Raw genomic sequence first — 10,875 nt, 5'->3', positions numbered from 1 at the left:
TGGTTGTGTTTACTGAACCAGACTAAGAGATTGAAGGCTCAGGAAACCAACATTTCTGTAAAATATTTATTCTAATATTTTAAGAAACTGATTTTTGATTTTCATGATATTCATTGACACTAAACCAAAAAAATTGCTTGAACTATTTCACTCTATCTAGACCCACCTGTATAAACATAACAATAATTAATAATAATAATACCGGTAATAATAATAATAATAAAAACACTGCATACTGCATGCTTCATGCTTCCCCCCAAAAAAGTTTCTTCACCTCTGATGTGGCTCATAAGTTTGTGCAACCCCTTTAACCCCCCCAACTGCGACTTGTGTGAAACTTTCCTCATCATCGAACCTTGGTGCCATGACGTATTGTCATTGTCTCAGGGTCAGAAGTGATGGCAGGGCATCAGTGAGAGAAAAATGGCATGTACAGCCATTCCTAGTCATGATAGAACAAAGTAGGCAGACCGGGTGGGAGTGAGGGAGACAGAAAGACAGAGAGAGAAACATAGGGAGGGAACTTAGAGAGAGAAACAGAGAAAGAAAGATAGAGAGAGGGAGAGAGAGACAGAGAGAGATGGGTAACAGGCTGAGAGAGAGACAGTGAGAGAAAGAAGGAGAGAGAGGGAGGGAGGGAACATACTGAGAGAGGGGGGGGTAACAGACAGAGAGGGAGTTGGGAAGGAGACAAGGGCAGAGACAGCCTTAACAAGCTAATGAGATATGTCAGTGTGTCATTTTCCGCCCCCTGCCTCAGCCGGGCCCAGTGAAAGGCCCCCTGCTGGGGGCGGCCATTGTTGAACCTCTGGATTAGTAGAAGTCCCGGGAGTCCTGCTCCACTCCGTCTCCATCCGTCACTGTCGCCGGCCAGCACTCCCCCACTCCTCCTATGAACACACACAGATATACACACACATACAAACACACAAACACAAACACACACACACAGATACACATACAAACACACTCATATACACAAACACAAAGATACACATATATGCACAAACACACAGATACACAAACAACACACACACATACAGAAACACATGCACACACATGCATAAACATACATACACAGACACACACACAAACACAGACAGACATACACACACACATACTCAAATCTCTCTCTCTCTATCTCTCTCTCTCTCTCACACACACAAACACATGCATAAATATATACACATAGACATAGTGAGACATAGTCCCACACCTCATCCACTGAGTGACCCTGCCAGCTCCAGGATGCTGAGTCCAAAACTGCCCCCCACAAGCGGAGCATGGGGGCACTGCAAACGTGATCGGTCAAACAAACACAGAAGGTGGGCACGGAGCGAGCACGGCCTGTCAGGTGGCCAATGGGCCGTGGTCCACTGGCACGGCCTCTCCCTCGGAGACGGAATGAGGGACAGCCCCGGCGGGTCAAAGTTCCCGACACGGCCATTCAGGGAGTGGACCGGGGTGGTAATTAACTGGCTGATTGACAGGGATTTCATGGAGTTGGGCAGAGGGGAATGAGCTGTCTGTCCTGTGTCAGATTCACAGGGCCAGATGGAGGAAAGGGCAGGTCTTTCCCATCGGTGGCGCTTCAATGACAGGACTGGACGGCTGCCGCACTCTCTGTCCCGGCGCATCCCGCGGTCATGTTGTGATGTAGACCGTCTGATGCGATTTGTGTCCAACAGAGTCCTGAGTGATTTGAAATGCTTCACTAGACCCGATTCTGTGGTGCTCCATGCGTGGAAAAATGAGAAAACAATATCGGTCAACACATATTAGATTACTTTTTGCAAGGCAAGTTTTTTTATTTTTTATTTGTCATCTCTTGGTATCTCTTGATGTTGCCTTTCTTTCTCTTTCTTGTTTTCTGATTGATGTATAGATAGGTTAGTATAGATTGAAGGGGAAACATGAAGGTCTACAGTATTTTTTTCCTTAACCATCTCAAGTCTCCTTCCAGCATTTTAATAAGTAGCTCACCCTCCGGAAAGATCTAGATCCTACATGCCGTTAATCTCGACCTGAATGCATGTTTGAAGAGAGGGATTTCACCTATTTTCACCTATTTTCAACCTCTTTTTTCACATGTTCACCTTTGAAGAACGCACATGAAAGGGGAAAATCGGAGGAATTAAATGGTGTCTCTCCTCTTGATTCGGAGAAGCGTTTTTTTCCCCTCCGCCGCCACAAAGGCCCTGGGATCGAGTTGCGCTGGTGCATTCACCGAGCCACTTTGTTTTGAAATGGTTTTGTTAGTTGTGACACTGCAGACATCCAACACCTTCCAAGAATCCGAACAGTAAAAAGCTCTTGTTCTCGCACAGGTAACCCAGAAACAGGAGGGCCGTGAAGGGGGGAACCGTGAGGGGGTTGCTGTGGACCTCTCCCCCTTCCCCTCCTCTGGTGCCTGGATCTTCAGCTTCTCCCTGCAGGGCTCTCCCCTGCCTGCAGCCCCTAAGCTCCTTAGCCCTGGCAGGATCAACAGCCTTAGTGCCGATTAATACTCTACTTACCCGATGCTTTTGCCTGTTCCACTCAGCCAGCCCATTGACCTTTGACATAAGAGGATGTTATACTCTTAAGGAGAGCACACATGCAGCACACCCACTGAAGAGAGCACACCGGTGGGGATGGACATGTGTGTGTGTGTATCTGTGAGTCTCTGTGTGTGTGTGTGTGTGTGTGTGTGTGTGTGTGTGTGTGTGTGTGTGTGTGTGTGTGTGTGTGTGTGTGTGTGTGTGTGTGTGTGTCTACACTAAGACCCACAGGTTAACTGCTCAGACACACACACACAAACACACATGTACATGCATACACAAACATAACCTCTTAAAGAAACTGAAAAGACATAGGCTCTACTGCTGACTCTCTCTCTCCGCACAATAAGCTGAACTCGACGCGTCAAAAGATCATCCACTGAGGGTAACCTCTCTGACCACCTCCCCCCCCCCCCCCCCCACACACACACACACACACGCACCTTGTGTCTCTCTGCGTCCAGGGCCAGGGATGTCAAACGCACACAGACGTCCGTGCCGGTGGAGGAGGAGGAGAAGGAGCACGGGCAGAAAAGAGTTTGCGTGCCGCTGCCGCTGCCTCCGCCACTGCCACCGCCACCAGGGGCCCCAGGGGCCCGGCGCACGGAGACACACAGGGAGGCACGGGGGGCCGCAGAGCAGGCATGCAGGCCGACGCAGAAAGACTATCCGCTACATTAACCTTCCCCGGCACTGCCAGAGCCTTTCTGCACTCCTCTTTCAGCGGGACCCAGGGGAGGGTAACTCTGCGCTCGGGCTATTCTCCCGCACAACTTTGATTTCCTATTAGGTTCCTGCGGTGGAGGGGGGACCCGGGCGTCTCACGTTCGGCGGCAGGCCCTCGGCGGGACAATGGCCGGCCCCGGCCTGGATACTGCCCCTTTGTTATTTGTGCCATTTGTTGCCCTGTCTCTCTGGCAGCCCGAACCCCTAGCATCACATGCTCTTCCCCAAAGTGAACACTTACTCACCCGGTGGCACAGGGGGTAAAGTCAGGAGAGAGAGGACCTGAGTGAGTGTCTGTGTGCCAGAGACAAAGCTCTCCACTCTCCTTACCCCCCCCCCCGCCCCCCGACCCCACGTCCACCCTCTCTCGCACCGCCCGCCTGTCCACCCCTTGCCCACCCAAAGGAGCAAACCCACTGGCAGTTTGAACTTTAGACACAAAGCAAATTCGCTGCTTGTTTTGTAATCTACTTTTCTTTTCTTTCTTTCGTTTCTGTTTTTTTTCTCTCTCTCCTGCTATTTCGTTTCAGTTGCTCGACTCCGTTCAAGAGAGACGAAGGGGAGAGCCTCTCTGGCGAGACTGCTGTGCCAGGTTCCCTTTTCAAACTGAAAGCAAACGGCTGATTCCGCAGATAAAAATGACCCAAGTCCAGGGGAATCGTTGAAATTCAAGTATATTTTGCCTGACCGTTCAAAAACATAGTCAAACAAGAGCGGTGCCAAGACCGCACACAGCAGGGTTTTGTTCGATTCGACTGGGTCGACACCATTACGAGGAAAAAGCCATGCATTGCCATCAGCTATGAGCAGGCCTTTTATGAAGACACTTTTACCTATTCAGATGCACATCAAGTGAATGTGCAACAATGGCCAATGGTCGTGGTGTTGACACACTGTCACATGGTATAGCTTTCACCTGTGCTGTCTATGAGGGTTGCCAGTGCAGTTCTGACAGCGGGAGCCCCTCTCTGAGCAAGCAAGGGGACGCCCAGCTCAAAAGGACAGTGGGAGAAGGAGGTGGAAGTCCTTTTGTTTTGGCTCTTAGTGGAGCTCAGGCTGACAAGATCAAAGCCTCTTTGTGTGTGTGTGTGTGTGTGTGTGTGTGTGTGTGTGTGTGTGTGTGTGTGTGTGTGTGTGTGTGTGTGTGTGTGTATGTGTGTGTGTGTGTGTGTGTGTGTGTGTGCGTGCGTGTGTGTGTGTGTGTGTGTGTGTGCCTCACTTTTGCCTCCCCGAGGTTCTGTTCCTGAAGACCCCCTGACTGCAGTGGCCAGTTGTCCTTCATCTTTCCCTCTCAAACCTCCCTGTCTTCATCCACAGGTGGGTTTAGGTGGACCTTGTAGGTTTGACAGTTTTGATGCATCTGATATAGCTGATGGATTTCCTCTGGCTGTCGTGACAAGGGAGTGGCAGGAAATGTCTCAACCGCAACCAAGACATGAGTAATGTGCTAACTTTTCTGTATCTTCAAGGATTCAAAAGATTCAAGAGATTCAAGAGATTTATTAGTCACTTGCATATTTGCAGAGAAACAAAAAGCAGTGAAATGAGGGATCATGACAGCAACTCCCCGCTGTGCAAAGGGGAAAAATAGTAGAAAAAGTAGAAGAGTAAGAAATAAAACAACAATAAGTAAAATAAGAAAGGTGAGAAAAATGAAATAAATAAATGCTTCACCTTTCATTTGAGACCAGGATTATGCTTCTACACAAAGGGGTTCATGTGCAGTAAGCATTTAATTGTCAGTATGCATTTTGGATAACAAAAAGTCCTACGGGGAGTTTCCACAGGCATTTTACAAAACGCATGAGCATACCTTGGCATAATAATGGTCTAAAGCACTCATATTTTCATACTATATTGATCTACTTTTGCACACAGCTTCACAAGACCTGGTGCTAGGGCTCAGTTGTGTTTCTAAGTGATATCAAGTGACCTAGAGGGCTGAAATGTGGTCAGTTCAGAGATGCTTGTAATCTGGCAGAAACTACATTCTAGCCTCTGTAACTCTTTGTCAGTACATTACACAGTTATTTTGACTGTTTCCTACGAAAACTACCGGTTCTCAGCTTTTATGAGGTCCAGCATTTGATGGTTGGCCCCAAAAGAGATGGGAACAATGACCTTGTAAATAGGCACAGTGCAATTTCAGGCAAAAACTTGAAATTTGTATTGGAATGCATGTGATTAATGGGTTTATTAAAAAAAAGCAAGTGCTGGGACAGTTATGCATTCATGGCTTAGGGAAAGAAGGTCCTTTTTAATCTTTCAGATCTGGCTTTGAGGGAGTGGAGACACTTTCCAGAGGGCTGTGGTCAGACTGTGGTCAGGGAGGTGACAGTCCTTTATGATTTTCTTTAACCTTGACTGGCAACGCCTGGTGTAAATGTCCTGTAACCCAGGTAGTTTAGTCCTGACAACTCTCTCAGCACATCTGATCACTCTGTGCAGGGCCATTTTATCCTGAGAGTTGTTATTTCTGTACCAAGTTGTTGTGTTTCCAGAAATAACAGGCTCTATCGTGACAGAGTAGAAGGGATTCTGCAGCTCTGTGGATATTTTAAATGTATTCAGCCTTCTGAGGTGATATAGGCACTGTCTTGCCTTTTTCACTTGGTTGGAGATGTGGGATGTCCACGAAAGATCCCCAGACATGGGAACACCAAGGTATCTGAAGCTGCACTCTCTCTACAGGGGGCACCATACATTTTCAACTGGAGTGTGATGGAACCTCTGCTTCTCTCTTCTGAAGTCTACCACCAGTTCCTTGTTTTTAGAGACATTCAGTTCTCGGCAGTTTTCCTTACACCATGATGTCAGCACCTCAACTTCATTCAGATAGGCCGTCTCATCGTTGTTGGAGATGAGTCCCATCATCACTGAATCGTCTGCAAACTGTACAATGGAGTCGGAGCTGTGTATGGCTGTGCAACCATGAATGTGTAGAGAGTAAAGCAGGGGACTCATTACACATTCTTGGGGAGCACCGGTGTTGAGGGTGATTGTATTTGAGATGGGATATGGGATATGACACCATGTCTGATAAAGGACTAGGGCCCCCGAAATGTTACACACGTGGTAATATACCATTAAAAACACTAAGGAGCAGATTCTGGTGTGCGGACTCATCGTTCTTTTCCATACACTGAAAGTGCCCCTACAAAGCCAATCATTTCTTGATGGTAGACGAAAAAAATAAATGCAAAAGAACCTTTACTCAAGCATTTATATATTAAAAAACATTTATCTATGCCCAACTCACTGTCCCAAAAACAAAAATATCAGTTTGTCATGATTAATCTAACCCCCCCCACACACACACACACACAAACACACACAATTTCTGTTGTATATAGATAAAAACCTAGAGTGTATGAGAGATTCACATTTTGTTCTCAACTCAGTGAAAAAAACAGAATCTATGTGTCACCTTTTGTTCAAAAGTTATGATAAATGTATCAAGAAGAAGTCTGTTTGTCCAGTTTGTTGTACTACTTTCTTTGGTTACTGATCTTGATAACATCTTTATAGTTGATTCCATTGTTGTGAAGTCTGCTTCCTAAGTATATATACTCTTTTGATCCCGTGAGGGAAATTTGGTCTCTGCATTTATCCCAATCCGTGAATTAGTGAAACACACTGCACACAGTGAGGTGAAGCACACACTAATTCCAGCGCAGTGAGCTGCCTGCAACAACAGTAGCGCTCGGGGAGCAGTGAGGGGTTAGGTGCCTTGCTCAAGGGCACTTCAGCCGTGGCCTACTGGTCGGGGTTCAGAACCGGCAACCCTCCGGTTCCAAATCCGAGGCACTAACCAGTAGGCCACGGCTGCCCCAAGTTCCTAGTTCAACTATCTTTTACTATGGTTGTTATAATCACTATTCAAAAGAGCAGACTGTGATTAAACCTTTTTACCAGATCTACTTCATAAATGTCCCGATATACAGAATTAATAGCCACCCTACCAGCCGATCAGAAAATAGTATTTCTTCAGGGGATAAATGGATATACTGTAACATCCTACCAACATATTTTGAGGATGATTACACTTATCCCTCCAGATTATTGCACTATGCAATTTAATTATCTTTATCTAAGCAACAACAACAACAACAACAACAAAGGATCAGAAATACAAAATCTGAACTCATTAGACTTCAAGATCGCGAAGTCTAATGCAGATGAATGTCTACGAGAGAGGGAGAGACCTCCAAGGTCAGAGGGGGAGATCCAGGAGAGGGAGAAGAAAGGAGGGAAAAAAGAGAGGGAGGGAAAAGAGAGAGGGAGGGAAAAGAGAGATGGGGGTGGAGAGAGACTGGTCCCCAATTGATTGACGTGTGCGCCGAGGCAGCACTGATCTCTGCGGTGGCCCCCTCAGGAGATGAGGGATGTGGATTGGGGCCGATGGTGTGAAAACATGAGATGTAAGGACTAATCTGGAAGGAGTGGTAGATAAGAGATGCGGAGGGGAGGAAAGAAGAGGAGAGGAGGAGAGGAGAGTCGAGCTAAGCTTTCCCACGATTGTCCCACGACAAAAAAAAAAAAAAGATCCAAGACATGCAGACAGACCTACCCGCGCTTGTACTAATAACTTCCAGATTTTTATCTCGGCATCCTCACTGGAATGGAATAATTAAGAAACATACATGGAAAGTTGTACATTTAATCAGATGAAACTGACGAGCAACTATTGGGTTACGTCTTCACTGCCTAATTTAGCTGGCTAAAAAACATTGGATTGAAGTGACCTGCAGAGTCCAGAGGAAAATGGGAAGTATTGGTTACAGAGAAGGGCTACGGCCTGGTTAACTAATTACACGCTTTTCTTTGTATCCCCAATGGGCCTGGGCTAAGATAATGCCATGTGGAAGTGGGCCTGTTGGAATGTTTTAAAATACACTGGGTTTAGTGGGGGGTATGTACTCTAAGAATGCCCTACAGGCACAGGGGACACATTCCTCTCCCCCAAAGCAGTTTTCTTTTTTTCGGGTTCATGTTTCTGAATGATTGAGACAAACACACAACAAGTGTTGATGAAATATCTCTAATTCTCCCCCTGAAAAGAAAACTAAAATGGCTTTTGGAAACCTGGGAGCAAGTTTAGGACCAAAAACATCTTCCTATGTGACTCAGCTGGGTTGGTCATCAAGGTCTCCCGATTCACCCCCGTATGGAAATGTCTCCTTTTTTAACCAGTGACATAACGACTCCTTCTGTCCACTTAAGCTAATCAAGCTTGCATAACGCAACTTAACACAAGGGGGCCTGCCGATTACGAAGACCCAGTTTGGGCTAACGGCGCAAAACACTGCAGCCACTCAATACTTCTGGAGGCCCCGGGCCTGCATTTCATCACCCATGTGACTTGGGGACACTGTCCCGCTACTCTGACCCTGTCGCTCTTTGATTTACAGAATCGCTTTGTCAGAGCAGGACGCAGAGTGAATAGTGCATCTTGGAGGGAATAGAGAAGGCTAGGACGTGTATCTCTAATTGGGAATTGGAGGGAAGATGAGGACGAAGGAGCGATGGGGGTGGAGGCAAGGTGAGGTGGGGGTGAATTGGGAAGGGGGCGGGGGGGGGGGTGGGTAGGGCCACGGTTTGTCTGTGTCCACAGCTGAAAGTGATATCCTTGTCTGTTCCTACCTGTCCCATTCCCCTCTGCTCCACCCACACGATACCTGAGAGTGGGGGTCTCCAGGGAAAAGGACCAGGGGAGGCTTTCAACAGGCATGAAAGGGAGCGGAATAAAATACAAGAAAACTCCTACAATATACAGTATCCCTCTCCAGAGCCCGGCGACCAGCTGAAATATTATCTGTGTGGCCACTGTACAATGGGCCAGAGTCCTTAATAGATGCAAAGCTTCACAGGAGAGTGGGTGGGACGAGCAATGCTCTCAACACCGCCGTTTTATACGGGATTATGAAATTGAATGGAGGAATCAGACAGCTTTGCACATCCTCAGCCAATTTCATTTCCTACTATTTTTTGTGCAGCACTGCATGTACGACAGTATGATTTGGTAAGAACATGTAAGACATTTAAATGTAAATGAAAATATATTCTGCAGCTTGATGCAACTAATTTTCATATCAACTGTACTGTTTAGTATTTGTTTGTACTCTGTTACATGAAATAAAATTTGAAGGATAAGTTCTTGAGTTCTTAAAGATTTTGAAAAACTTTATTTTACAAAATGATATGCATGCCACAGAATTGACTGCAGAAAAAATTCCAAGTTCTAGAACTTAGAATTGAAATTGTAATTGAAGTCCTAATACAAGAACTTATAACAACTATATGTCTGTGGCCAGTGATGATCACAAGTGACAATGGACTCACAATATTTATACTCTTACACAAACGTGTGTGACAGCATTGAAGAGAGGGGGAACGACTCCAGGCTTTTTCCTCAATCCAAGTCCTATCAATCTCCATCTCTCTTCCCTGTAATCCATTCTCCAAAGTGGGCTGCTGAGTTCCCGTTTGAAAAAAAGAATAGAAGGAAATCTCACTTGAGGTGAGAGCTGTGAAAAGTGCCTGGAGCAGAACCACCCGGAAATGTATGGCCCTGGTTCTATTCAGGGCGAGCCCAGCTTCAATCCCTCACGCCTCAGATCGGGGGCAGCGTGCTGGACGTAACCCAATCTGGCCGAATGTTAAAAAAGAGTAAATACCCATACAGTTGAGGTGTTTCCTATATGTATACATACAGACGCATGCTCACAAAGAACAAAACTGATGCTCAGAGAGCACTGAACGTCAACGTAATTGGCCCCGCCATTGTGCGGTTTTCAATGGGACGGTTACCCAAGAAGCCTCATGTTAGTCTATGTACGTTCGCTTTGAACATTGGCTGACACAAAAGGGTGGCCAACAGACGAACAAAGCCTAGAGGGCTCCCTTGCCCTCACCCCTAATCTTTTATGGTGTGCAGAAAGACAAATGGACAACACTGTCAAACAAGTGGAAATCTATCTGAGGTGCCAGTGAAGGCAGAAGTAGATTTATGTTTCTTCCTTTCTTATGCATTCTATGCACTGCTCTTCCATGTCACTTTTTTTTACGTGGCACAATAATAACCAATCATATGACTACTTTTAGTCCAACAGAGGCTTGCACTCTTTGCTGGTTACACATTTTAAAGGAAGGAACCTAAGAGGTTTGCAGATACACCCATGATCTTTTAACAACAACTTAGTGCGATATACAAGATAAGCCATAAGGGATACATTGATATGTATCATGAGTGTCAACAAACCCCAGTGTTCATAGGAAGCTAATGCATTATTCATCTCTCTTATTCACTGGCTCATGTGACATTTTCTATTATTTTCCATCCCTGCTTAGATAACAATCTTCTCAGAAAGAAACAAGGCTCACAAACCCATACCTCCGTGTAGCCACAGGTGTGTGTGCGGTGTTTCAGCGTGAGCACTTCACACATACTGTTGCCGCCATTAATATTTCAGAGGGACCCGTTTTAATTCAAGCTCCAAGAGGCGCTATATGACAGGTGCTGTATGAGACACTGCTGTGGGATGCACCCTCTGTCAGATTCTATACACTCACTGACCATGCATGGTGGAGCAACAGTTAAGGGGTGTCT

Source organism: Alosa pseudoharengus, unplaced genomic scaffold, assembly GCF_046254945.1.
Source record: "Alosa pseudoharengus isolate Yale_2024_CS ecotype anadromous, Long Island Sound unplaced genomic scaffold, YU_APseudo_1.1 YU_APseudo_1.1_scf_6, whole genome shotgun sequence".
In the NCBI taxonomy this organism is placed as follows: Eukaryota; Metazoa; Chordata; class Actinopteri; order Clupeiformes; family Clupeidae; genus Alosa; species Alosa pseudoharengus.
Note: the sequence above shows the minus strand (reverse complement) of the source record.